Source organism: Belonocnema kinseyi, chromosome 2 (genome assembly GCF_010883055.1).
Source record: "Belonocnema kinseyi isolate 2016_QV_RU_SX_M_011 chromosome 2, B_treatae_v1, whole genome shotgun sequence".
Classification (NCBI taxonomy): Eukaryota; Metazoa; Arthropoda; class Insecta; order Hymenoptera; family Cynipidae; genus Belonocnema; species Belonocnema kinseyi.
Window position 1 is genome coordinate 8,102,774 of NC_046658.1, and position 24,238 is coordinate 8,127,011.

The window sequence follows — 24,238 nt, forward strand, 5'->3', positions numbered from 1 at the left end:
TTTAATTGACGGATTTTTGAATTAAGTATTCTAAACTAAATGGTATAATATTCTATGAAAATCACAATTTAGGAAATTAAAAAAAAACTGTTGAAATCAAAGTTGGACAACATTTTTATTATACAAATTTTGTAACATTCGCGGTCGAAAGATAAATTCACTGTAATTTCCTGGTTTTCTAGGTTTCCCGGTCCAGCGTCCAACCTGCACTGCATTATATTATTTTCTTTAGTCAGATTTTTCCCACTTGACTTCAATTTCATTTTATTTGACATAGATACGTCATTTTTTGTCAGCAGAAAGAAGTTATGAAACACATAACATAAAATTATAGTTAATCCGTATTTTCCTTTAACGATCTACAACATTATTATAATACATTTTATAAGGATTCAAATATTTATACAACTGAAAAGTACAAGAAATTTTTATTCTTACATTTTGCATTTTAAAATCCCTTACGTTTGCCGCCTTTCTTATCCAAGATGGAGAAATTAAGCGGTGGTTCGGTTTTTCTTACTTGCGCGTGGCTAGACCATGTATTTATTAGATCATGTCCATAGTACTAGTGAACTGACGCTGACATACAGTCGTTGAAGGGGGGGGGGGGATTATGATAAAACGAAACATGAAAGAACTATATATACATATACGTGCGCTGACGCATGTGCATACGATCTAGTTCACAGACCAATAGTACGCGGCGCTAGCTCTGGGTATCTATTGCCACCTACTTCCCATTGCGTTGACTGCCCCTGTATGTGGTTTTTCGCAGTGTATTAACCAGGAAGATTTATTTAAAAGGTTAGAAGTTTTAAGAATATAAAATATAATAAAAAATAATAACATATATAATAGACCATTACGTTAGCCGATCTTTAAAAATTTTATTTAATTAAGAGTTTAGGCCAGTAGAGAAGTAATGAAAAAATCTGTTATTGTATTTTATCTGACCAAAACCATGCTACCAAATGTTATAATGCATCAAATCTGTATTGACTTTCAACCGTGCAAAACAACATAGAATATTGTTTCGATGTGTTTAAACGACCGTCTAGATTGCGCCTACACGTCCGGCAAGGGGTTAGAATGGATACAAAAAACCTCTAAGTATTTTTTCTGACTATCTGCACATTCTTGTTTGTATCTTGAAATTTCTAGTTAACGTATGGGTGATTGTTAAATTGCAGGCATACTTGAAGTCCCAGTAATATAGCATGGAATTAGACATTTTTATTCAATAAATACTCATTATGATCCCCTACAAAATGTTCAGTTCGTTTTTTTAAATTTCTGTTCATTTAGTCTTAAATTTAATATAAGAACGCCCCAAACGTCATTAGCGTTAGGTGTCACAACCTCCTTTTGTACAATGAGATACGGATTTTATCCTTTGTTTTGACAGTCGAAAAACCGTCTAATGTGTCAATTTTGTAAACTTTAGAAGAACAAACTTTAATTTATGCAAATTTTTCAAGCCAGACGAATAATATTCTATAAACCTTATAATAAACACAGAATTATTAAGCGTGTCCGTGAACACAAAATGTAACTTAAAATATAAACATATTTTTTTGTAAATCTGATAATAAAACTCAAAAGTACATTATGACAAAAAAATCGTCATCAGAGATATTGCTTAAAAAACAGTTTCGGAGTAGAAAAAAAAAAATATATATATATATATATATATACATATATATTTTATTACCTGCTCAGCAGGTTTTTATTTAATGTTCAGAATTTATTTGTGATTAGAATGTATTATTTTTTTATAAATATTAAAAAAGGATAAACCTAATCGTTTCACTGTCGTAATTCTTTTCTGCAGTGAACCTGCTTGTATCTGCGCATGCGCGAGGATCAGATGGGCTGGTTTGCTTATTATTTCCTAACATCCGTTTGCAAGTATAATTTTTCTCAGACTATTTTTTTTCTCAATAATTTTACACATCACTCAGATTTGAAGAAATATCGTATATGTTACATGCTGTATAATAAAAACGTATGTAGAAGATTTGGAATCTCTATAGTGAATAATACAGGTAGGTACGCACTTACTATTATATGGAAGAGATGATGTATTCTGTTTTGGGCTTCTAATTTATTACGTTACCTTACTTATGTTCGTGAAAATGATCTAAAATGTGTGGTTAAATTTTAGTTCTTCCTGGTTTGCAGTTACAGCTTTTAAACTTTTGAAAAGGTCGTGGTCTTTGTCAACAAACTCCTAACCTCAAATCCGCTTTCCATATTTAATGTACGAATTTAAATATAATTTCTTATTTTCAAAGATGCCCCGTTTGGTTTTTACATTTTCAAAAAAACAAACAATAAACTTTGTTAAATATGAGATTTCTAATAAAAACGTGATTGCCACTTTAGGTACTAAAGTTTGCCTGCAAAAAAAAGATTCAACTAAAGTCGATAGACTGCAATTGCGAAATGAAATCGACAATTCTTGTAAAACGCAATTGAATTCGAACATGGTGAATTATTGTATTCAATATATAATTTATATTTAGCAATTAAAAATTTCGTCCGTGAATTGACTTGAATGTCTGTCGAGTTGTTGCATCCGTCACCTCAATTGATTTTTAAAAAGTTAAAAATTTTGTTACCTGAACTTTATTTAATTTAAATTAGAATAGCCAGACATAATTGTATTTTGTTTACACACTATTTTCGTGTTCGATAATAGCAGTTTAAAAATCAGAACAATGGCAAAATCTTTAAAGTTATAACTAAAAAAAATTATATTCGAAAATATAAAATGAATGTGTTATTCTAATTTAAACTTCTTGAGTTTATGAGGTGATTGTGGAAAATAAGGTGTTCATAATCGTAAGGATACCTATTTAATTATTTATTCTTAACCACCCCGAAAGGGAAATGGCTTAATGGTGTATATACCATAATGTAAAAATTAAAAAAAAGGTAATATGCACATGTGCTCAGACAACCGCGACTGATAAGCAACGTTACCGCAACCATTCTCTATCGTCACCATTTGTGTACTGATCGCAGTACGCACATCTATTACAGTAAGTTCGCATGTAAATGTCGATAGATGGCGACACGGGTGTCAAAATTAAATCAAATTAGGTTTCTGACTGTTGAAATATTCAAATGTTCCAACACGCCTCCTTGAGTTTTCAACGTCATAAATCTGTACTTGTTATTTTCTTAAATCATACAATGTTTTTCATGTTACGTATACATTATTTCACTTTTTGCATACTAGTTTATATTCGAATTCAACATTTCATCTTATAATTAATTTTTAATTCTTGAACAATTTAAATTAATTTCAACGCATTCCTATTTTTTATAAATTTAACTTTATCCAAGCTCTTTGTTAACATATCTGTCAGATTAAATTTAGAATCAATTTTGATAATAATCAATTACACCGTTTTCGCAGTTCTCATTTATATAGTGATACTGCATTTCAATGTGCTTCGAGTTTTTGTGAAATCGTCGAATTTCGTAATAGCTACAGCTCCTGAATTGTCTTCAAATATCTTTATTGGTTTCGCTATATTCAAATTAAATGACTAATTTAATAAATTCCTTAGAAACAGAACTTCTGCCACTGCTTTTTACATAGCTGTGCACTCTGCAAATGTTGAACATTTAGTCACCGTATTTTACTTGCGCGTTTTCCAATAAATCAAATTACCGAAAAGTCTACTTACGAATCTCGTAGTGGATTTTCGATCGATGTTATCTTCTACATAGTCCGAATCGTCCATATAGTCTAATTGCTCACTTCAAACTTTTATCGTTATACGTCAATTTTAAATCTTTCGTTCTGTATAAATGTTTTAGATTCTTAATACATATTTGAGATGTGTCTGATTGTAACAGGTTTGAAATATACTCAAATAATTTGCGCTATACGTAATATCTGGTTTTGTACCTGTACTGATGTACCACAATTCGCCAATTAATTTTCTGTATTTTATGCTTTCATCTATTTGAGTTAATTGTTCAAACTTTAAACTGCTCTCCATCGGGGTGTTGTACAGTTTTGCATTTTCTAAGGTATACTTTACAGCTAAAGAATTAATATATTTTGTTTGACTTAACGTCATTGATTTTCTATCACCACTGTAATCTATATCAATTCCTATAGAATTTCCAATTTTACCTAAATCTTTCATAGAAAATATTTGCATCAAACTAGCTTATACTTCATTAATTTTATTTTTGTCTTTGCAACAAATCAAAAGATCATCGGCAAAAACTAAAATATGTATTGGATCTTTGTTTGTATAGTTTACATGTAAGCAGTAATCATAATTACTTTTGACAAAATTAAAGTATTCAACAGATTTATTAAAACAACCATGCCATGCTCTTGAATTTTCTCTTAAACCATATAAAGCCATTTGTATTTTGCAGACTTTATTGTTACCTGTTTCGTAACCTCTAGATTCATTAATATACACTTCTGATTTCACAGTACCATTGTGAAATGCTGTCTCATCCATTTGCTCAGTAAATAAATGATTTTTAAATGAATCTGCTATATCATCAGAGATGGTACCTTACCGACAGTAGATCAACCCTACAAACCATGAAGGCAGAAAATCTACACAATATCGATCAAGTTAAGAATCTTCAATAATAGAAAATGCTTAACTTCTTAGTAGACTAGATGGAAAATAATATTTTCAAATTAAAATTATTTCTTAAAAAAAGTTCTTATTCTGATCCCTCTAATAGCTTAATTGGAAAAGCACCTGACCGGAAATCAGAAGTTGTGGTTCGATTCCCAGTGGGGTGAAGAAGGAGTAGGATATTTTTTCAAGAAATAATTTAGTTTGAAATAAATTATTCGCACAACAATAACTTAATGAAAATTTTAAAGTTTGCATTTTGTCTGCAGGTGAATAGACATTTTCAAGGTAATCTTTTTGTTGAAAACCTCTAACTACTTAGTCGTGCTTTATAAGTATTGTGACTTTTCTGTTTATAAATCCATTTTACATCTCTATTTTTCTTGTCTTTTGGTCTATCAATAATAGTCCAAGTTTTATTTTTATTTAAGCTTTCAACCTCATGAGTTACTGGATTTCCCAATCTGTTTATTTGATGTTTTTGTGCTTGAAACTCTTTTTCCCATTGAATTTTAATTATTATTTGGCATATTTTAAGTCATTGTTCTTTTCTTTCACATTATCATTTGGAGCATCTACATTATTTTAATCAATTTCATTATCAGAATCGTCATAATTTTCATTTATCTCATTCTCTAAATTCAGGCTTATGAAATTTTCGTAGTCATTATCATGCATTTTTTCTAGACAGATTAACACTACCCTCTTCTACTACTTGTACATTTCTCGCATTTATTATTTTATTATTGGCAAGAACTCTATAGCTGTTATCATTTTAACCTGCCAATATACCTAATTTAGCTTTATCATCCCATTTTTTTCTCGAAACTCGGTGTGTTCTTACAAAAACTCCACTTCCATACATTTTTAGATGTTTAACATTGGGCTTTTTTTTAAAGAGTACCTCTTAAGGAGCTTTATTCTCTTTTGTATTGGCTATTGTACGGTTCTTTAAATAAGCAACTGTTTTCATGATTTCAGGTCAAAATCTAGGATTGATTTTAAGTTCTTTCGCTAAACATTTTCCCATATCCATTGCCGATCTATCATACCTTTTCGCGTACTCCATTGAATTCATGTACGTATGGAGAACATGTTAGCAATTTAATTCCTTTACTCTTAATAAATTCATAAATTGTACTATTTAGATATTTCTTGCCATTATCATATCTCAATTTCTTAATTTTTTTTAGATAAAACTTGTTTTCTACCAAATTAAAAAATTATATAAAGCAATCTGATGTTTGATCTTTACTTTTAATGTAATACATGTTCGTGCACTTAATATAATCATCTATGAATGTTAAAAAATATTTCTCATCACAATTACCGGTGGTATTATGCGGTCTATTTAAATCTGTGTGGATTATTTTCTATTATTACACCATTAAGCCGTTTCCCTTTTGGGGTAGGCGTGACTCACTCGGTGGAGAAGGGAGTAATGTGAGGAAGGGATATAGAATTTAAAATTGATCCAGAATTCTCGTGTTATTTATTTAAGTAACACGCTCGTTCCGCAACACTGCTCCGACCCAGGTTGCTGATCAATCTCTCTCGCAATCACCCAAAGTGAAGATCCTCACAAAGTTGTCATGTGAGGTTCCCCACTTGGGTCCATTAGTGCCCAAGGCCTTTTGTTTCAGGCCACGCTGCCATTTACTTTACCGTGATACACTTGTTTCGTTAGTCGCTCATTTGGCACTCTCAATATGCCCGAACCATCTTAACCGATTTCTTTCTCATGTGTCTATTAGCGTCTCTTCTGAACCACATTCTTTCAGAATTATCTCGTTACTTACCAAATTCGGAGAAACGCACTAACATGGATGTGTTTCAGCCTCGTTTTAGATTAATTTTCATCAGATTCAGGTCTGTGAGGTCCCAAATAAAAGCTAAGGTTGTATACTTTCAAATGCCCCTAGGAGAAAATTTTCGATTCCATTTTTACATGGTCAAATATAGACAAGGCTTTCGAAAGTAAACAACTGTAGCTTTCATTAGAGATTTCAAAGACCTTAATCGCATGAAAATTACTCTGGAACAAGGCTGAAAAATCCATGTTAGTGCGTTTTCCGAGTTTCGGCCGCCATATAGGATTTTTTAGAACCTAATTATGGTAACTGGGCTTCGATCGGTAAGAAAGAAACCGCAAAATATTTACAGGGTAACCCTAGAGGGATAAGACCTCAGAGCGCATGGGTATGTCAAAGATCTTCCCGGAGTTCAAATCTAATTATGGTAACTGGACTACGGTCGGTAAGTGGAGTGTTACCATGGAGGGATAATAACTTGGAGAGCACCTGTGAGATACCTATGCTCGATCTTTATGAAACTACAGTTGCACACTGTACCGCTATATAATATTTATAGCTAGGATTATAATCATACGAGTCTATTTATACTTTTAATAGTTTAAAAAGACAACAAAGCTAAAACCGAAAATATAAAGTATAAATACACACGCGTGCTTAAAAACAATAATAGCGTTTCATTATAATTAAATGCTTCAGTTCACCATTAATGGGTAGTCCACGTAGTGGAAGAACATGTATGTAGTCAGACACACTGAGAATGAAAAGCATCTGAACTGATTTAAACATTATGATTAAGATATTTTATATCCCTGAAAGGCCAAGAGTCAAAACATCAAGTCATACGAAACTCAATATCTAGAGTATCGCGCATAAAGCAACGTTTTTCGGAATTGTCAGGGCGTCCTAATTTACAAATGCACCTGTACGTGACAATTTAGAAATGCACCTCCACGTGACAATTTACAAATGCACCCTTACGTGACTTCCGAAGTCCTCAGTATATATAAACCCCAGCACTTGTGCCAACGCTTTTTCCAATCATCGAAGCACTTCTGATAATCATTTTATGGTATAGCCTTGAGTTCTCTCAGCGATGCAGTTTTTATCTCCTCAATCGTTGAAAATCGATGTCCTTTCATGGGTCTCTTCAGTTTTGGAAAAAGAAAAATGTCACTGGGGGCCAAATCCGGTGAATATGGAGGCTGAGGCATGACAGTGGTGCTGTTTTTGGTCAGAAAATCTTTCACAAGCAACGATGAATGAGCAGGTGCATTATCGTGATGCAAAAGCCACGAATTGTTTTTCCAAAGTTCCGGACGTTTTTTGCGTATCGCCTCTCGCAATCGGCGCATAACTTGAAAGTAATACTCCTTATTGACCGTACGACCTTGTGGTGAGAATTCCTGATGCACTACGCCACGGTAATCAAAGAAGACAGTGAGCAAAACCTTCACATTTGACCGAACTTGACGGGTTTTTTTCGGTCTTGGAGACTCAGGATGCTTCCACTGAGACGATTGGGATTTAGTTTCGACGTCATAACCATATACCCACGATTCATCCCCAGTTATAACCCTTTTGAGAAAATCAGGATCATTATTGACTTCATTCAACATCTCCTGAGCGATGATCATGCGATGGATCTTTTGATCAAAATTAAGCAGTTTTGGAACAAATTTCGCTGACACGTCTCATGCCCAAAACGTCCGAAAAGATAGCATGGCATGAGCCAACCGATATGCCAACGTCTTCCGCAACTTCTCTGATGGTAATTCGTCGATTTTTCAACACCATTTCTTCCACTGCTCGAACGTTTTCATCTGTTGTGGACGTGCTGGGACGTCCAGGGCGAGGTTCGGCTTCGACATCCTCTCGGCCTTCTTGGAACAGCTTGTACCACTTATACACATTTTTATTACTCAGAGTAGACTCACCGTATGCAACTGTCAACATTTCAAGAGTTTTAGAGCACTGGATTCCATTTTTCACACAAAATTTAATGCAAACTCTTTGCTCCATTTTTTTCGAAAGAAGAAAGTCGCCGAGCACACCAAACCCTTCTAACCTTTTACGCCTCTGCCAGAAAAACAACACGAGCTATATAGTTAAAACTGCGAACATATAATCGTGACGAGTGTCCCAACACAACAAAAAATTTAAAACTTGAATGTACGTAGCCCGCGAAAATTGAAAAGTCACCTTACTTTTTGAACACACCTCGTATATGGGACATTCTCCGTTAACCGGACACCCACCCTGTCCCAGAGTAATTTTGATCCGATTGTGGTCTATAAGGTCTCAAATGAAAGCTAAGGCTATCTTATTTCGAATGCCACGTGGCATTTTTTATTCGGAAAAAAATAAATCCTATATGGTGGCCGAAACTCGGAAAACGCACTAACATGATTTTTCAGCCTTGTTCCAGAGTAATTTTTATCAGATTAAGGACTTTGAAATCCAAATGAAAGCTACAGTTGTTTACTTTCGAAAGCCTTGTCTATATTTGACCATGTAAAAAAGGAATCGAAAATTGACGCCCAGGGGCATTCAAAAGTATACAACCTTAGCTTTCATTTGAGACCTCACAGACCTGAATCGGATGAAAATTATTCTGGAACGAGGCTGAAACACATCCATGTTAGTGCGTTTTTCCGAGTTTGGGCAGCCATATTGGATAGATTTTTTCCCGAATCAAAAACGCAAAATAGCATTCGAAAGTAGAAAACCTTAGCTTTCATTCGAGACCTCACAGACCTCAATTGGATGAAAATTACTCTGGGACGTGGCTGAAAAACATCCATGTTAGTGCGTTTTTCCGAGTTTCAACCGCCAAATTGGATTTATTTTTTTCTGAATCAAAAACGCCAAGTGAGATTCGGAAGTAGATAGCCTAAGCTTTCATTTGAGACATCATAAACCTCAATCGGATCAAAATTACTCTGGGACGGGGCGGGTGTCCGGTTGACGGAGAATGCCCCATTTACATATATATCAGCAATTCCATGTCAATCGGACCACCTAAATATCTCATGTACCGGTGCTTTTTTTCACCAAATTTGCCACAGATGATCTTTAATATGTGTACTTTCATCTCAAATTTTTTCAGAATCACTTTTTTTTCAAAGTGGCGGATTAAAATATCTAAAAGAACGTGATTTTTTACATGCTCTCCAGGTTTACCATTTTTAAGGTGAAAAAAAAACAATGAGAAACCCGAGATTGTTATTCAATTTGATATTTTTGGTGTTGCTAGCAATAAATAAAGTACTAAAATGCTAAACTTCAGAATGGCGGATTCAAAATGGTAGCCGAACAATAATTTTTTTTATTTGTGTGTAATGTTCGTTCTAAGATCGTAATATCGTTTTAATTATTCAAACACACTTATTTTACAAGATTAATCGTATGTTTGGATTGAGCGTACTCAAAAACCCCTTAAATAATTGATTTGGTATTTGTATTTTCTTTGTCTTTCTTATGAACATAAACAGTTTTATTAAATTTACCAAATTAATTATTTAATAATTTCTTTATTAAAAAGCGTAATTGAAGACAAAAGAACTATTCCAGATGTAACTTTTTCCATTCAATCTGATTCTCGTATTCGTTTTACAAAATTGGTTAATATCGCAATAATTTGTTAAAAAAAATTAATTTTGCTAAAGTAATGGCAAATTTGAAATCAGCGATGCCTCAAACCCTCTAACCTATATCTTGTTTATATAGTTCGTGGCTAAAAAATCTTATGGTCACAGAAGAGTTTAAAAGACTGAGTTGGCGTTGGCCTTATACAATAATTTTTTTATCTTGTATATTCGACTCGATATTGATATTTTTAAAATAATAATAATAACAATAAAACTTATTTTCAATAACACTTATTATTATTATTATACTTACTATAATAATAATAAGTATCATGGAAAATAACAACCAGGTCTCACGACCGTGAGGTAGGTGGTTACAGTCTGTAACGGAATCAATACGCCGATCCGGCAAAAGTGTCGTGTAGCCTGAGAACACGGAGTGATCGAAGGACTCCCGCCTTCTGCGTTTTTCCCGCAAGTGTTTTAGCATATTGTTGACACGCAGGGATGGTTTTCAGGTTATTAACGAGTGAAATCTTGACACCTCCAAGAGCGCCGATGATAAGGACGATTAGTTTAACAGAATATTCCGGGTACAATCGGCTATGATGTTTTCGTCAGGTGGTGCCGAAAATTCGATGACGAACATGGTTCACTTCTCGAAGTCAAGAAGAACCATGTCTGCCCTCCAATGCGCAACAGAAACAATTGTCCAGAATATAAAGTTGTAGTATATGCGGCACTTCCCATTCTCGACAATTGATTCGATTTCCTTAGGAGCATTTAGAGGAGCGATATTAAGGTGCATGTCGTAAGAGTGACAGAGATGGTAATGAAGCACTCTTAGTGCCGCATTGTGCCTTTGAATGTAGGTTGTTCCCGCATGAGGTGGGGAACTACATAACTGAAGTTAAGTCCGCTTGTTTCAGCAGCGTCCTCCGCTGCTTTGTACAGAAACGCTCCTTTGCCCACTTCTTTATGATTCCTGACCATTTTAAGAAGAGGGTCTCTTCCATTTGCAACTCTATGTGCTGTATCCAGAATAATCCTGTTGTGAAGACATTCAAGACTCAATATTCCGCGACCACCTTGACGGCATGAGATGTACAGTCGCGGAACAGACACTACTCCGTACTAAATCGTCCTTACCTTTGTAGCATTTAATTATACGGCCTAACAACCATCTAGAGGGCGGTAACGAATCATGTTTCACAAGAACGATATCACCGATCACAAGATTTAGTTCTTTGTTGAACCATTTGTAGCGTTTTTGTAAAGACTTTTAATTATCAACAGCCCATCTTCTCCAGTAAATATCTGAAATTTTTTGTACTAACTGCCATCGATTTAATCGATTTTCCGAAGTAAATTCCAATGAGGGTTCTGGAAAGTTGGTCAAAGGGGCTCCAATCAGAAAATGTCCAGGTGTAAGATAGGAAGAGTCTTCAGGATCATTTGAAAGAGGGGCAATAGGACGGGAATTGAGGCAAGCTTCTATACGAGCAAGAAGGTTATAAAACTCTTCGTATGTAAGAGTATGTGCACCTACAATTCTTTTCAGATGTTGTTTAAAATTCTTAACTCCAGCCTCCCATAAACCCCCAAAATGAGGAGCAGAAGGAGGTATGAAATGCCAAGAAGTACCTTGAATTGCGAACTCATTATGCAAATTAGCATCCAGTCTAAAATTCAAAAGACAATTTTACAATTCCCGGTCGTTTAACCAAAGAGCGAGCTCCTAAAATCCAGTAACGCTGTCTGAGCGTATGTAAAGTTAATTGCTGACCACCGTGTAAAGATCGAAGGTGAGCATGCGTGGCGATAAGCTCACTTATGTGGTGACACGGCAAAATAATAGGATGCTTCTCATCAAAACTGATAGGAGCATGTCGTAGTCTTCCACCTAACCTTAAGAGATTGTTGGAATCCAAGAATGGATTCAAACTTTTTAATAGCATCAATCGCATTAAGAGACATCTTGAAAATTTAGGTTTAGGCTTATTAAGTTTTGAGTGTTTGAACACAAAGGCATCTTGCCACCATGAGGAATGCCTTATCAATTTTTCGGGCGTGAGTCCTCGTGTAGCGCAGTCGGCTGGATTATCTTTAGTAGAAATGTATCGCCATTTCGTGCGAGGTACCAGCTCATGAATTAGGGAAACTTTATTGGCAACAAACACAGGACAGTTGGAAGGATTTTTTCCGAGCCAAGCCAAAACTGTTACGGAATCAGTGTGACAGTAAACAGGTATAGTTTCCATGACAAACTTAAGTGCCTTAGTTAGCAACGCAGCTCCACACAACACCAAACGAGTAATTGATAAATATTAAACAGGAGCTGCTTTAAATTTAGCCATTAGTAGGCAAACATGAGCCTGTTTTAAATCTTCACTAAGAATTCTAATGTAAACGGAAGCTGAATAAGCTTTTGACGAAGCGACAGAAAAACCATGAAGCTTGAATTCAGAGTTTGTTTGCAGTTGTCGTGTCCATTTGGGGACTTTAAGTGTTTATAATTTTTCCAGAGAACCATGACAATTTAACCATTGACTTTCAAGGTCATCAGGTACTCTGTCGTCCCAGTCGAGTTAACGCAGCCAAAGTTCTTGCATTAAAATTTTTGCCACTATTATGACTGGAGTTATCCAACCCATAGGATCATACAACCTAGCTATTAATGAAAGAACAATCTGTTTTGTTGGATTTTCGACTAAAGAAGAAGTCACTTTAAAAAGGAATGAATCGGATTTAGGATCCCAAAATAAACCTAGAACATTCAGCAGAGCATCCTGCGCTAACGGAAATTCGATAGCACGTTCGTGTTCTCCCGAGGGACAATCTTCTAATAGTTCGGGTTCATTTGCGGCCTATTTTCGCAAATGGAAACCGCCGGCTTCTAATAACAGTGTTACTTGAGCTCGCGCCTGTTTAGCCTCAATCTGACTATCTGCACCAAAAAAACATCATCGACGTAAATATTATTTTCTAATATAGTTTGGGCTAAAGGAAATCTATTTCCTTCATCATAAGCTAACTGCTTAACCACTTTATCAGCCAAATAAGAAGCACAGGCCGAATCGTAAGTAACGGTTAAAATTCTATAAGCGACGAGCCTTTTATCAGGAGAAATCCAGACAATTCTTTGATAGTCGCAATCCCGAGGATCAACTAGAATTTGTCTAAACATTTTTTCAATGTCAACCATATAAACTAAGCGATGTGATCTCCAATTCATAATGATTGAAACTAAATCATTGAGAATCTTGGGACTGATGTGAAGATGAGAATTCAAGGAAGAATTATTGGAAGTTAAACTGGAAGCGTTGAAAACAACCCTCAACTTTGTAGTGAAAGTACTTTCTCTTAAGATAGGGTGATGAGGCAAATACACAGTTTGTGGAAAACTATCCAGTTCCTTTTCTTGAAGAAGTTCCATGTGTCCAAGGCTTTCATATTCTGATAAGAAATTGGAGTATTGTAACAATAATTCCGATTTCTCCGATAAACGACGAATTATTTTATTCAAAACGATCTTAGCTCTCTCCAGGGATGCACCTATTTTTATGGGAGGACCGTTTTTGAAAGGTAAGCGTATCATGTAACGTCCGTCTTTTGTTTGTTGGTAATTCGTGGCCAAATGCTTATCACAAAACATTTCGTCATCTGCCAAAGGCTTTTTAAAGGGAACTTCTTCCAACTCCCAGAACCTGGTTAAGTCTTCATGCGAGACTTCTGCTGAAATAGCCTGATGTGCTGTAACTGGAATGTTAATTTCTATTTTATTTGTGACTGAAACTGGCCCAGATAATATCCAACAAAAAATGGTACTTTGCGCAGTACGAGAACCCAATATACCCTGTATGGAGACCAGGAAGTAAACATGAGCCATACTTATCGGCTCCTAAAATCAAATCAACTTGATGGGAGCTAAAGGGATTTGTATCTGCTAATCCTAACTCTTAATTGACCTTCATTCCCCACATTAGATCTTACAGGAGGAGCATATGTTGTAAGGTGTAATAATACTAAAGCTTGGATGTGGACTTTAGGACAGTTCTTTTCTGTAGAAATTAAATTAAATTCTGCTAACTTTCTTGAAGAACCAATATTAACTCCTTCAACCCCATATACTACTGCTTTAACCTTTTTGTAGCGTGGACTTAATATTTTCATTGCTCTCTCTGTAATGAAGCAACATTCAGATCCTTGGCCCAGCAAAACTCTAAATCTGTGACTTCTTCCATTTTCAGCTTGGAAGGAAATAACAGCCGTAGCGAGTAAGGTTGAGCGCGACAAATTTGGATGATTATTCAGAAAATGAAACGAAAATAGATCGTCTGCTTCTATAAGTGCTACATGATTTACCCCCACCCCTAGGGTGGCATCGCCGGGATCATTTGACTGTGACGCGAGAGAACCTGAAACTGCCAATTGAGAATTAACCGAGCAGAGGTTGTTGGTGGTAAGGTGGGATTTGAATTATAATCATCTGAATGCAACAATGAATTATGTCTCCTACCGCACTTGTAACATTTGAATTTACTAACAAAATTATATGGTCGATGTCCAGGTGTGAGACAATTATAACAACAATGATTGTTTGTAGCAACTTCCGTACGCTTGTTTACAGACAGAGCTTTGAATTGGTTTCATTTAAATAAAGAGTGATTATCCTTACAAAGGAGACGCTTTGAGCTAGAAGTTGCATTGTGGCTCCTAACTCCCTATTGTTTTGAAGTCCTACTCTTTTCTTGAGAACTCGCAACAGGCTTTGAAGCTTTAATAGCCTCAAAAATACGTATGCGAGTCTCTAAAAATGAGTCAAGTTGTTGATAAGTTGGATAATCAGTGCTAGAACCAATATGCATCTCCCATTCCTTGAGAGTGCTTATATCAAACATTTTAACCATTATAAAAAAAAGTAAATCACTCCATTGTTCTGTTAAGCGTTTAAGATTTTTGAGAGCCGCCAATGACTCACTTGTTTTATCACGTAAGTTTCTTAAGTCTTCCAGAACATTATTCGACACATTAGGAAGATTGATAAAGGCTTATAAATGAGCTCTCTTGTTGTCAAATCTGGTCTTTAGCGTCTCCCAAGTGAAGATAAAGTTAGCATCAGTTATCGAAACATGTCTTAAAAAACCTTCACCTTCCCCCTTTCAGGACAATTTCAAATAGTGTAATCTTGTTACATTTGACAAGGAATCGTTTTGAATTATTAAAGCATTAAACAAATCGCGAAAATTCTCTCAAACCTTGTAGTCTCCTGAAAACTCCGGTAAAGTGATCTGAGGAAGTTTAACAGGCAAGGAATCATGATGAATAATTTGAGACTGATTTAACCTTTCATTAGCCTTAGTCTCAGGAGTAAGCAAGACCAATTGATTATATAAAAAATCTCGCGTATTGAGATAAGCATCTTTAATAGCGAGATACTTAGACTTTGTGAAATATTCCAATTTCTCACGCTCAGCCGACGTAGTTCCAGCTTTAATTTTCAGATGCAGGGTTTCACAACTTTTTCAGCGTTGGTCAAGAAGTTTTATCCGGGATTTGACAGTAGCCACTGTTAGATTGGCTTTTCCAATTTTCTTAAAATTGGTTTCAGTGCGTAAAATCGCCTGAGAAATCTCTGATAACTCAGAGAATAATGGATCCATTTTAACAAAAGGAGCAATTCAAATTGACTATTGCTGATAATGCAGATAAAATTGAAAAGTCTTAATTTGCAAACTAAAGAACTTATTTATTTTAGTTTTAAAGTACTCTGACAATGCGAGCAAATTTGCATGTGCGAGAGCATAATTATTAATAAAATGTCAATCAATCTTCACTGAACTACTATGGTCTGAATTATTATTATTGAGTTTTCGATAACGAGCCTCTCTCATGGGTAAATTAAAGTTGTCATCTTACCACTGGAGAAGGTTAGAAATCGATGAAGTCTAAAATTAAGTATATTGACAATCATCCAAGTATCAGTTGGCAAACCTGTTATTTCTTTCTTCAGGTGAAGAATAATGAAAGACCGATCCAGTGAAGAATGGCAGCATGAAAGAGCACAGTACAGACTGTTTGGAGAAGGACGACTGCCTTACAGTACGTGCGAAAATGTTGTCACCAGCTTATCCTTGCTATGTGACCTCAAGCTGTCATATTTTCCACCTACTTCCTGTGATTTCACTTTAAAAAATTTCTCACTTTGATCTTTTCTGTATTAATTTTACACTTTTGAATGTTTTTTTTCAAGATCTTCTATCCGGCTGGAAGGACCATTTTGTTTAATGTTTATGTTTATAAATATTAATTTTGCCAGATCAGGAATAGACAGAGAAGAATAATTAGAAATAATAATAAGTTGAAGTTTTATTTTAAGTATAGAATACTTGGCAGACTAAGACAATTTTTTAGAACTACACAGATCTCTCACTCACTCGTTAATATAGACATTTTTGTATGATGTAATAGTTAATGTCTTTATTAGTTAATCACTTTACTGATCCGAAAAGATCGGACTAGGATCTGTCGCGATTCACTGCTGTTCGTACACTGTTTTTCTCAAGCGACAAGGCTATCATCACACACTCAAACTGAGAAATCACGTGACTTCAAATATTCCTTTAAATAATAAGGAAAATAAAAATAGCTTTTAAATAGGCGATGTTGATAAATTGAATAATTTTCAATCGCAGAAAATCTCATAAAGACGAAATATCACAACAAGTTTTCTCTAAATCTTGTAATAAATCTTCAGGTGTACTATTTTCTTCCACAATCAGGTTCTTTAGAGTCGTTTTTAACTTGGCGAACATGTTCTTTACCTCCAATCTCCTCGTGCAAGGACAGCCACTCTTTTTCCGGTCACGTGCTCTTAAATGAAATCCTTGGATATCGTCTGTTTGGACGGATTTCTTTTCACTGAATTTTTATGTTTGCGGCACTTATATTTTTTACACTATTTGAATTTCACAATATTTTTCCCATTTATCTGATTTTTCGTTTTAACCTCGGACCTCATAATTTTAACCACGCTGTGCTATCATTTTGAGCTTATGAGGTGAGTGTGGAAATTAATTATATTATGATCTCTTGTATGGTGCATTTCTTCCATATTGGAGTATACACTACTAAAATATCAGCAAAGGCATTTGCACACACCTCAGTGTCAGTAATCTCTCTGTTTTTATAATGAAGGATACCTGGGATTCTTGTCCCACCTTTAAGTTTGGTCATAACATTTCATAGTTGAGATGGATCATCTATTAAGCGTTGTTCAGTTTTATTTGAGTTTTCTCTTTTATCTCTACAAATAAATTCTTTAACTTTTAATTTGAGTTCTAAGAAACAATACTTCGCTGCTCTATGTTTAGTTTCATAGAATTTTAATTTGATTGTTTCTTTAGTTTTTATACATTGAATTAATTCTTTTGAGTACCAACTGGGAAATTTTGAAGCATTGGGAGTTGGTATGAATTTGGCAATTTGATCATCAAATGCTTATAGATTTTGTTTAAAAAATAATCACATCCTTCTTCGGGATCTATGTACTTGAAGAATCGTTCCCAATTTATGTTGCTCAGTTGCACATATAATTTTGAGAAGTCCCCATTCTTTTTGAAATCATACCTGGCTGTTAGAGGTTTAGCGAATTTGACTTGTGGGGCTGATCCCGCAGCTATATTTACAACTCCTGATAACGCAAGGTGATAGTTATCCTCCTTCACCATTGGGCAGTTAGTGTTTTCGATTAATAATTGTAAGTTAGTGAGTATTATATCTAAACATTGGTTGTTCTTGTTTTTTATATTATTTACTTGGCTCAAACTAGGAGATTGCATTAGTGCATTAAAACGGTTCAGTATAAAAATTACGGAATCTTTATGAGTTTTATTTGAGAATGGGTGAAAAATAAAATATATACGCCACGAAGTGACTTTCGCAAATGCCTGGTCCAAAGAGTTATATAGAGCACATTAAAAAAATCGCTTGAAGAGTGGGGATGGAAAAGTCCGCGGCTACGGGACCGCTCCAGGTCGGCTGAGCGAACAGTTAGGTATAGGCACTTCTTATGATTTCTGGAAGGACTGGGACTTTTGGAATTAACGTGGCTGTGCGGTCTTACTGGATTATTGAGTGGTGATGTGTTTGACGACACAGAACAATTAAAAATTGAATTTTCAACCCGCCATCATGCAGAAGCTCATCCAATAATTTGTAAAAAAAAAACTTAAACACGACAAAATCACCCATTAATTATCTCGACAGGGAAAATTATATTAGTCCTAGGATTATATGAAATGCCCAAAATGGAACAATAAGTTTTTCTACTGGAGGTATCAATAGCATTAAATGGCAGAATGATGTTTACATTGAAAATCACAAATCAGATAGCTAAAAAGGTCTGACAACTATCTAAATTAAAATTCCAATCAGTAGGAAAATGAGACTGAATTTCGTCATGGCAAATATTGCAACAGGATTATCACGAAATTTAGTTTTATTTGTAATCTCATTGAAATGAGTCACAGTCTTTCCTAGGGAAAGAGGGTAAATAATTAACCAGGAAATTCACGCGCGCACGCGAAATAAAATTCACGAACCTCAAAATAATATATAATTCACCGGGAGAGAGAAAATGCAAACCAATGATACTAATATGGAATATCTTGGGATCTGGTAGATATTTCAAATCGCTTAGATTGCGATCGAAAGTTAACTTTTGTTTCAGGAGTTTCACACACGAAAAACATAGCTTCAGCATTCTTTTTGGGTCTACCCCTTTTTCTTTTTATCTTAGAGAAGTTTTCATTCTTTTCAGTCATAGGCTCTTGGTCTGAAATGTCAGTGTTTACAGTTCCAAGTTTGTTTTTGAAATTCAATTCGGATTGATCTGTCTCAGTGTGTATATCGGGAAAGTCTTTGTAAGTTAAGCTTTCAACAAATCTTACGTGTTTACTATCGTACAATCCGTTCTCTCCTGGAACCAATATTGTATACCCTGTATTCAAATAACCTACCATGAAACCTAGCATAGCTTGGAGAGAGAATTTTGTTTCTGTATTCCGGGAAATTTTCACACACGCTGCACAACCGAATAGCCTGACTTGGCTCACGCATTCAGATTGTTTAACAAGAATTTCACTCAACGGTGTTTTCATATTAATTGATTTATGTGGTGTTCTGTTCTAAATATATACATCTGTTTTAACAGCAAGATGCCATGATGAATGCGGCATGCCAGAGTCAAGCATCATTGCTCTAACTTTATTTTCTAGTGTTCGGTTGAACCATTCGGCAACATTGTTGTGTTGTGGTTTGTCAGGACATGCTAACTGTAATTCAGCACCACATTTGTTTAATAGTTCTGGAGTAGCTTGACTAGTAAATTATGTACCTCTGTCGAACAAACGACTCTATGCACGCAGGCACTTTTGTTTTGTTTTAAAATGGGAACGCTAAAGCTGCTCTAGTAGCATCGTCTATAAGAACTAATATAAATTTATATTTCCCTGGATGAGACACTGGGCTATTCGGACCCATTGTGTCACCATGAATTACCTGCAGAGATTTAATGACTCTTTTTCTTATTTCAGTAAACGGTAGTTTCACACTATTCGCTTGGAGACAAATTTTGCATTCTTGTATGGTCGTGTTTTTGTTTATGTTATCTAAATGGATTAATTCACTATTGTTTTTGGCTAGTGTTAAAAGATACTTTTTAGATACATGCCCAAGTCGAATATGCCACATCACGGCTTTTGAAATGTCATTATTATATGATACATTGACAACTTTCTTTGATTTTAATAAGTTGATTTTATCTGATAAGATCTCAATATTCAATGCCTGAGTTTTTCTATTTTTTGGCGTGTCCAAGGGATCATCTTCCGTTTCTCTATTGTCTCGCAGTATATTAATTTTGCCAATTTTTTTTTCATTCATAACTTCTTTTGAATTTTCTATGCTCATATTATTTTTCTTACTTCTTGTACTATAAAAGCTTTTAGTCTAAGGTTCCATTCTATTTTTATCTTTACCGTCGTTTCGCACAACTAGTTTCATAATCCAGAACGGCTTATCGTATTCTCCTGTTATAATACTTTTCTTAAATTCAGGATTCTAGATATCAATAATCTTATTATTTAAATATATTTTAAGTCCTTGTTCAACGAAACGTCGTAGTGACAATAGATTATTTGACAAATCTTTCGAATACAAAATGTTATTTTACCTTATTATCGAATTGATCAAAATATATTTTTGTATTACTCAAGTGCTCGGTCGCGCCCGAGTCCGCAATAAATTCTACTAATACATCGATATTACTACTTACAGGATCTATGTCATCTGTACCTTTATAGTTGCTCGCGATAGCTTGCAGTGGCGTAATAGCCTCTTGTTTGACGTAGTCCCATGGCGTCGCTGGTAGCCTCCTCTACCGCGTCCTTGACCACGACAACGGTTGCCAGTTCCTCCTTTGGCTCCTCTTGTAGAAGTAGGGTCTCCAGGTCGATTAACTGCATTGAAATTACTACCTCTACTGGTCGTCTGCCAACCTCTTCCTCTACCACCAGGCAGTATTAACACTCTTGCATCCCAGGTGCAGACAGTTCGTTTTTAGATGTCCTTCCATGCCACAGCATCTTTAGATCTGCCATCCTTGGCTCCATTTTTTTTGCTGTTTCCATAGAACATCTTGACCGGAGGTGTGATGTCCTTTCGACTCTTGGTAGCTTCAACTTGCAATATATAATTCTTCAGTTGGTCACAAGTCATTTCTTTAGAGGTTGTCTCTTTATAAATGCAATCTGCAGTTATGATCTCAGGAACCACATCAGCTACAGCTTGAAAAAAATAATCTCTTATCCTTTTCTGTGAGTTTTCTTAGCGTCTGGAATATACTTAAATACTCTTACTTTCTCTTGGAATCTGTCATAAAAATCAGAAGCTGATTCTTTACCGGGTTGGTGTTTTATTGTTAGCAAGTCCTTTCTAGCTGTGATGCTAGAAGTGCGGATTTCATATCTTTTGACATCTTTTAATTTGTTTAATATTTCTTTAGGTTCTGATAAATTCAATATTTTGTTATAATAAACTGTAGAAAATCTTCGAACATTTCAAATTTGGAATTTGTTGTTCATTTATAATTTCTGACCATTTGGCTATCTCTGCCGTTAATTTCGATTTTTAATTGGTCGGATAGATTCAGCAAGTTATTTTATTTGGAACTTTTATTTTGCTCTTTTTCTTTTTCATGAAGTAAAACTTTTAGTTTTTTTTGTACTACTTAATTAAGGAGGTCAATAGTTAATTTATCGTTTGAAATATTATCAGACGTTCTAACCTCTCTTCTGACCCTGTTACCGAAGTATTGAGACCTCGGTTCAATCTCACGATTTTCATATAGGTGAAATTGATGTTGTTTTTCGCCCAAGGTAAGTTGAGATCCAGTCGATTCCCCGCTATAGCAATTCAGATCACTATCTGATGAACGCCCGGACACATCTCCGTCCTCAGACGGCAAACTCCTACGCCCCTTTGGGTCCACCTCTTTAGTCGGCTGGCTCAAGCCAATCCGCATGTCCATGACCTATTCGTCCAGTTCTCGATCAAACGAGATGTACTACGAAGGAGCCGATGTCACCCCGCTCTCGCAGGGCCTGGATACAATTCCTACCTTTCCGATCCTTGGCAGATTCCCGTCCATGCGGACGCCCAAGCCGGATTAAATGCCGGATCTTCTGTCTTTGCTTCGGTTGTCGGTTTGACAAAGGAGCCAGGTAAAGATGGTGCTGGAACGATGGCAGGTGCTCGGATTGCGGGCACCGTCAGGTTCTTTACCAGAAACTCTATCCCTTTCAAGAACATCTTATTTTGCTCCTCCATCATCCCGAGTACCTCTCTTCTGGTTATAAACTCGGGAGAATAGATCAGATAGAATTTATACAATTTCTCCCTAGATGGCCAAACTCTGTCTATGAAGGCTCTTTCCTCCCTTGTTAGAGCGTCATCAAACCTTCTTAATTGAAATTCTGTCCTCAAGAAGTAGAGGGAACCGTCAGGCTTCCTGAGCAGTGTGACGGTATCTTGTTTATATGTATCAGCTGGTACCTCTTGGGCCTCTGAATGTTCCCACCCTCTTAAGTTGATTCTCCTAAAGTCAGCGGAGTCAGCACTTATTGGGAAACCAGCAACCGCAACTCGTTGCGTCATATTTGACCCTTGTCCTGACTCGTCGTGCGCCGTCCTGCTGGAAGACTCCTTTTCTGTACACTTCGGCTCCTTGCTGCTTGATAATAGGATGCGATCGTGTTGTATGCACCAGCCCTTGGTCCTTCTATCTTCTGCTCTTTATTATTCTCTTGACCTAACACGGGCCCATGCTAACACAACGGAAAGCGCGCGGCACGACACTCACGCGGCAAGCGCGCCTGACCGACTCTTCGAGACTCCACCCCTTTGCGCATTGGAGGCGTCCAATCCTCACTGGGCCCATAACCTGATGGGATCTGGTAGTGAGGTGGCGATTAAAGTACACAATGTGGTTCTCAAGTAATACGGTGGTTTTATTATAATCTAATTTCTAGCGAAACAAGTTAATTTGGCATGCTCACTCTGTAAGCTACGACGACGGACTGCACGTGGAGTGTCGAGAAAATCTTGACCAAATGGAGAGAAACGCGCAGGCGCGCTGCTTACGCTGTGAAACTTTAGAGTGCAGCAAGTGCCTCTCTTATAGGACTTTATACCCAACAGAATAACAATAGAAAATTAGCAAAATCACATTTCAAGAGAAAATGAGAACCTAAGATTGAGACATTACGAACAATTTTATTCAATTCGATTTTCGCTTCTTTGAATCCGCATCCTATGATAAAAATTGAGAAATCAAAATCTAATGAATATAAAATGAGTTTTCGAAATAAAAGCGATTTTGGATTGGGAACCACAAACAATAGATCAAGTTTATTTTTAAATTATTGTGAATAATTGAATTTAACGTTTCAGATTTATCGTCCTTGCAGGATTGGTGCCGACACACAGTGGGGAAAAAATGACTTTTTGGTTCGAAATATGATTCCGACTGAACCTGTTGACCGATTTGGATGTTTTTTTAAAGCTGATAAAATTTCAAAGAAAGTTGTCGAGCCTGATTTTTAATTCCATCATAATATAATAAACACAAAAAATTATATAAACAAATTTTTTGTTGAAAATGTGTTTTCTATAATTTTCAATAATTTTACGTTTTTAAGTTATATTGCAAGGAATTTGAATGGAAACAATATTTTAATGAAAAAAAATTCTCTTGAGACTGTTCTTGTTAAAATTATAAACAAATTTATTAAAAAATGCATTATTCAGGCATTTTTCTTGGAAAAATTTATTTATTTCGATGTCAGTTTTTTTTTAAATTAGGAACCTCATGATAATTTCAGAAAAGACATAATTTCTTGATGAATTTTATGATTTTATCAAACAAATTTAATAAACAAATGCATTATTCGGGCTTCTGTCGGGTGTCAGTCCTTTTGATTGGGAGCTTTACGATAATTTAAGTTACATTCATAATTTGTTTTATTAATTTTATTGAATTTGTTTTTAAAAAAACATCAATTTAATCAAATAATTATGAATGTCACTGAAATTGTCGTAAAGGTCCCAATTAAAAGGACTGACATTTAAAAAAAACTAGTTTTATCGTCGACAAATGCCCAAAGAATGCATTTGGTTATTAAATTTCTGTTAAAAAAATCAAATTTATCAAATAGTGATGGATGTTGCTAAAATTATCATGAAGTTCTCAATTAAAAGGACTTGAATTTTTAGAAAACGAAATTTTCAGTTAATGCGTGCTCAAATAATGCATTTATTAAATTTGTTTGACAAAAGCATAAAATTTATCAACAAATCATGAACAGGAAAATTATAGCAAGAATAGTTCTAAGGGACATTTTTTCATTAAAATATTGTTTCCATTCAAATTTCTTGCAATATAACTTAAAAAACCTTAAATGATTTAAAATGATAGAAAGCACATTTTCAACAAATGATTTGTTTATACAAATTTTTTTGTTTATTGTATCATGATGAAATATCTTTATATAATTTGAATATATTAAACGTCGGCGATTACAACAATTTTCCTATTATTGGCGAGCACCGGGAACGTCAAATTAAAAATCAGACTTGACAACTTTCTTTGAAA

General features: G+C 35.2%; 1 protein-coding gene across 12 annotated transcripts in view; it reads left to right on the forward strand.

Annotated features, from left to right (window-relative positions):
* Nucleotides 1-688: 688 nt before the first annotated feature.
* The window catches only part of LOC117166869 (KIF-binding protein), a 104,220-nt gene continuing 80,670 nt past the window's right edge, over nt 689-24,238 (forward strand). For 3 of the 12 annotated variants that reach the window (XR_004466316.1, XR_004466317.1, XM_033351267.1), the window contains exons 1-3: nt 689-804; nt 1,832-2,045; nt 14,277-14,488. The gene's annotated coding sequence lies outside the window, so the exon portion shown is untranslated. Of the gene's footprint in view, nt 805-1,831; nt 2,046-14,276; nt 14,494-16,039; nt 16,129-24,238 lie in introns of all 12 variants that reach the window. The other 9 variants (XR_004466318.1, XM_033351270.1, XR_004466319.1 and 6 more) reach the window with 6 other exon arrangements.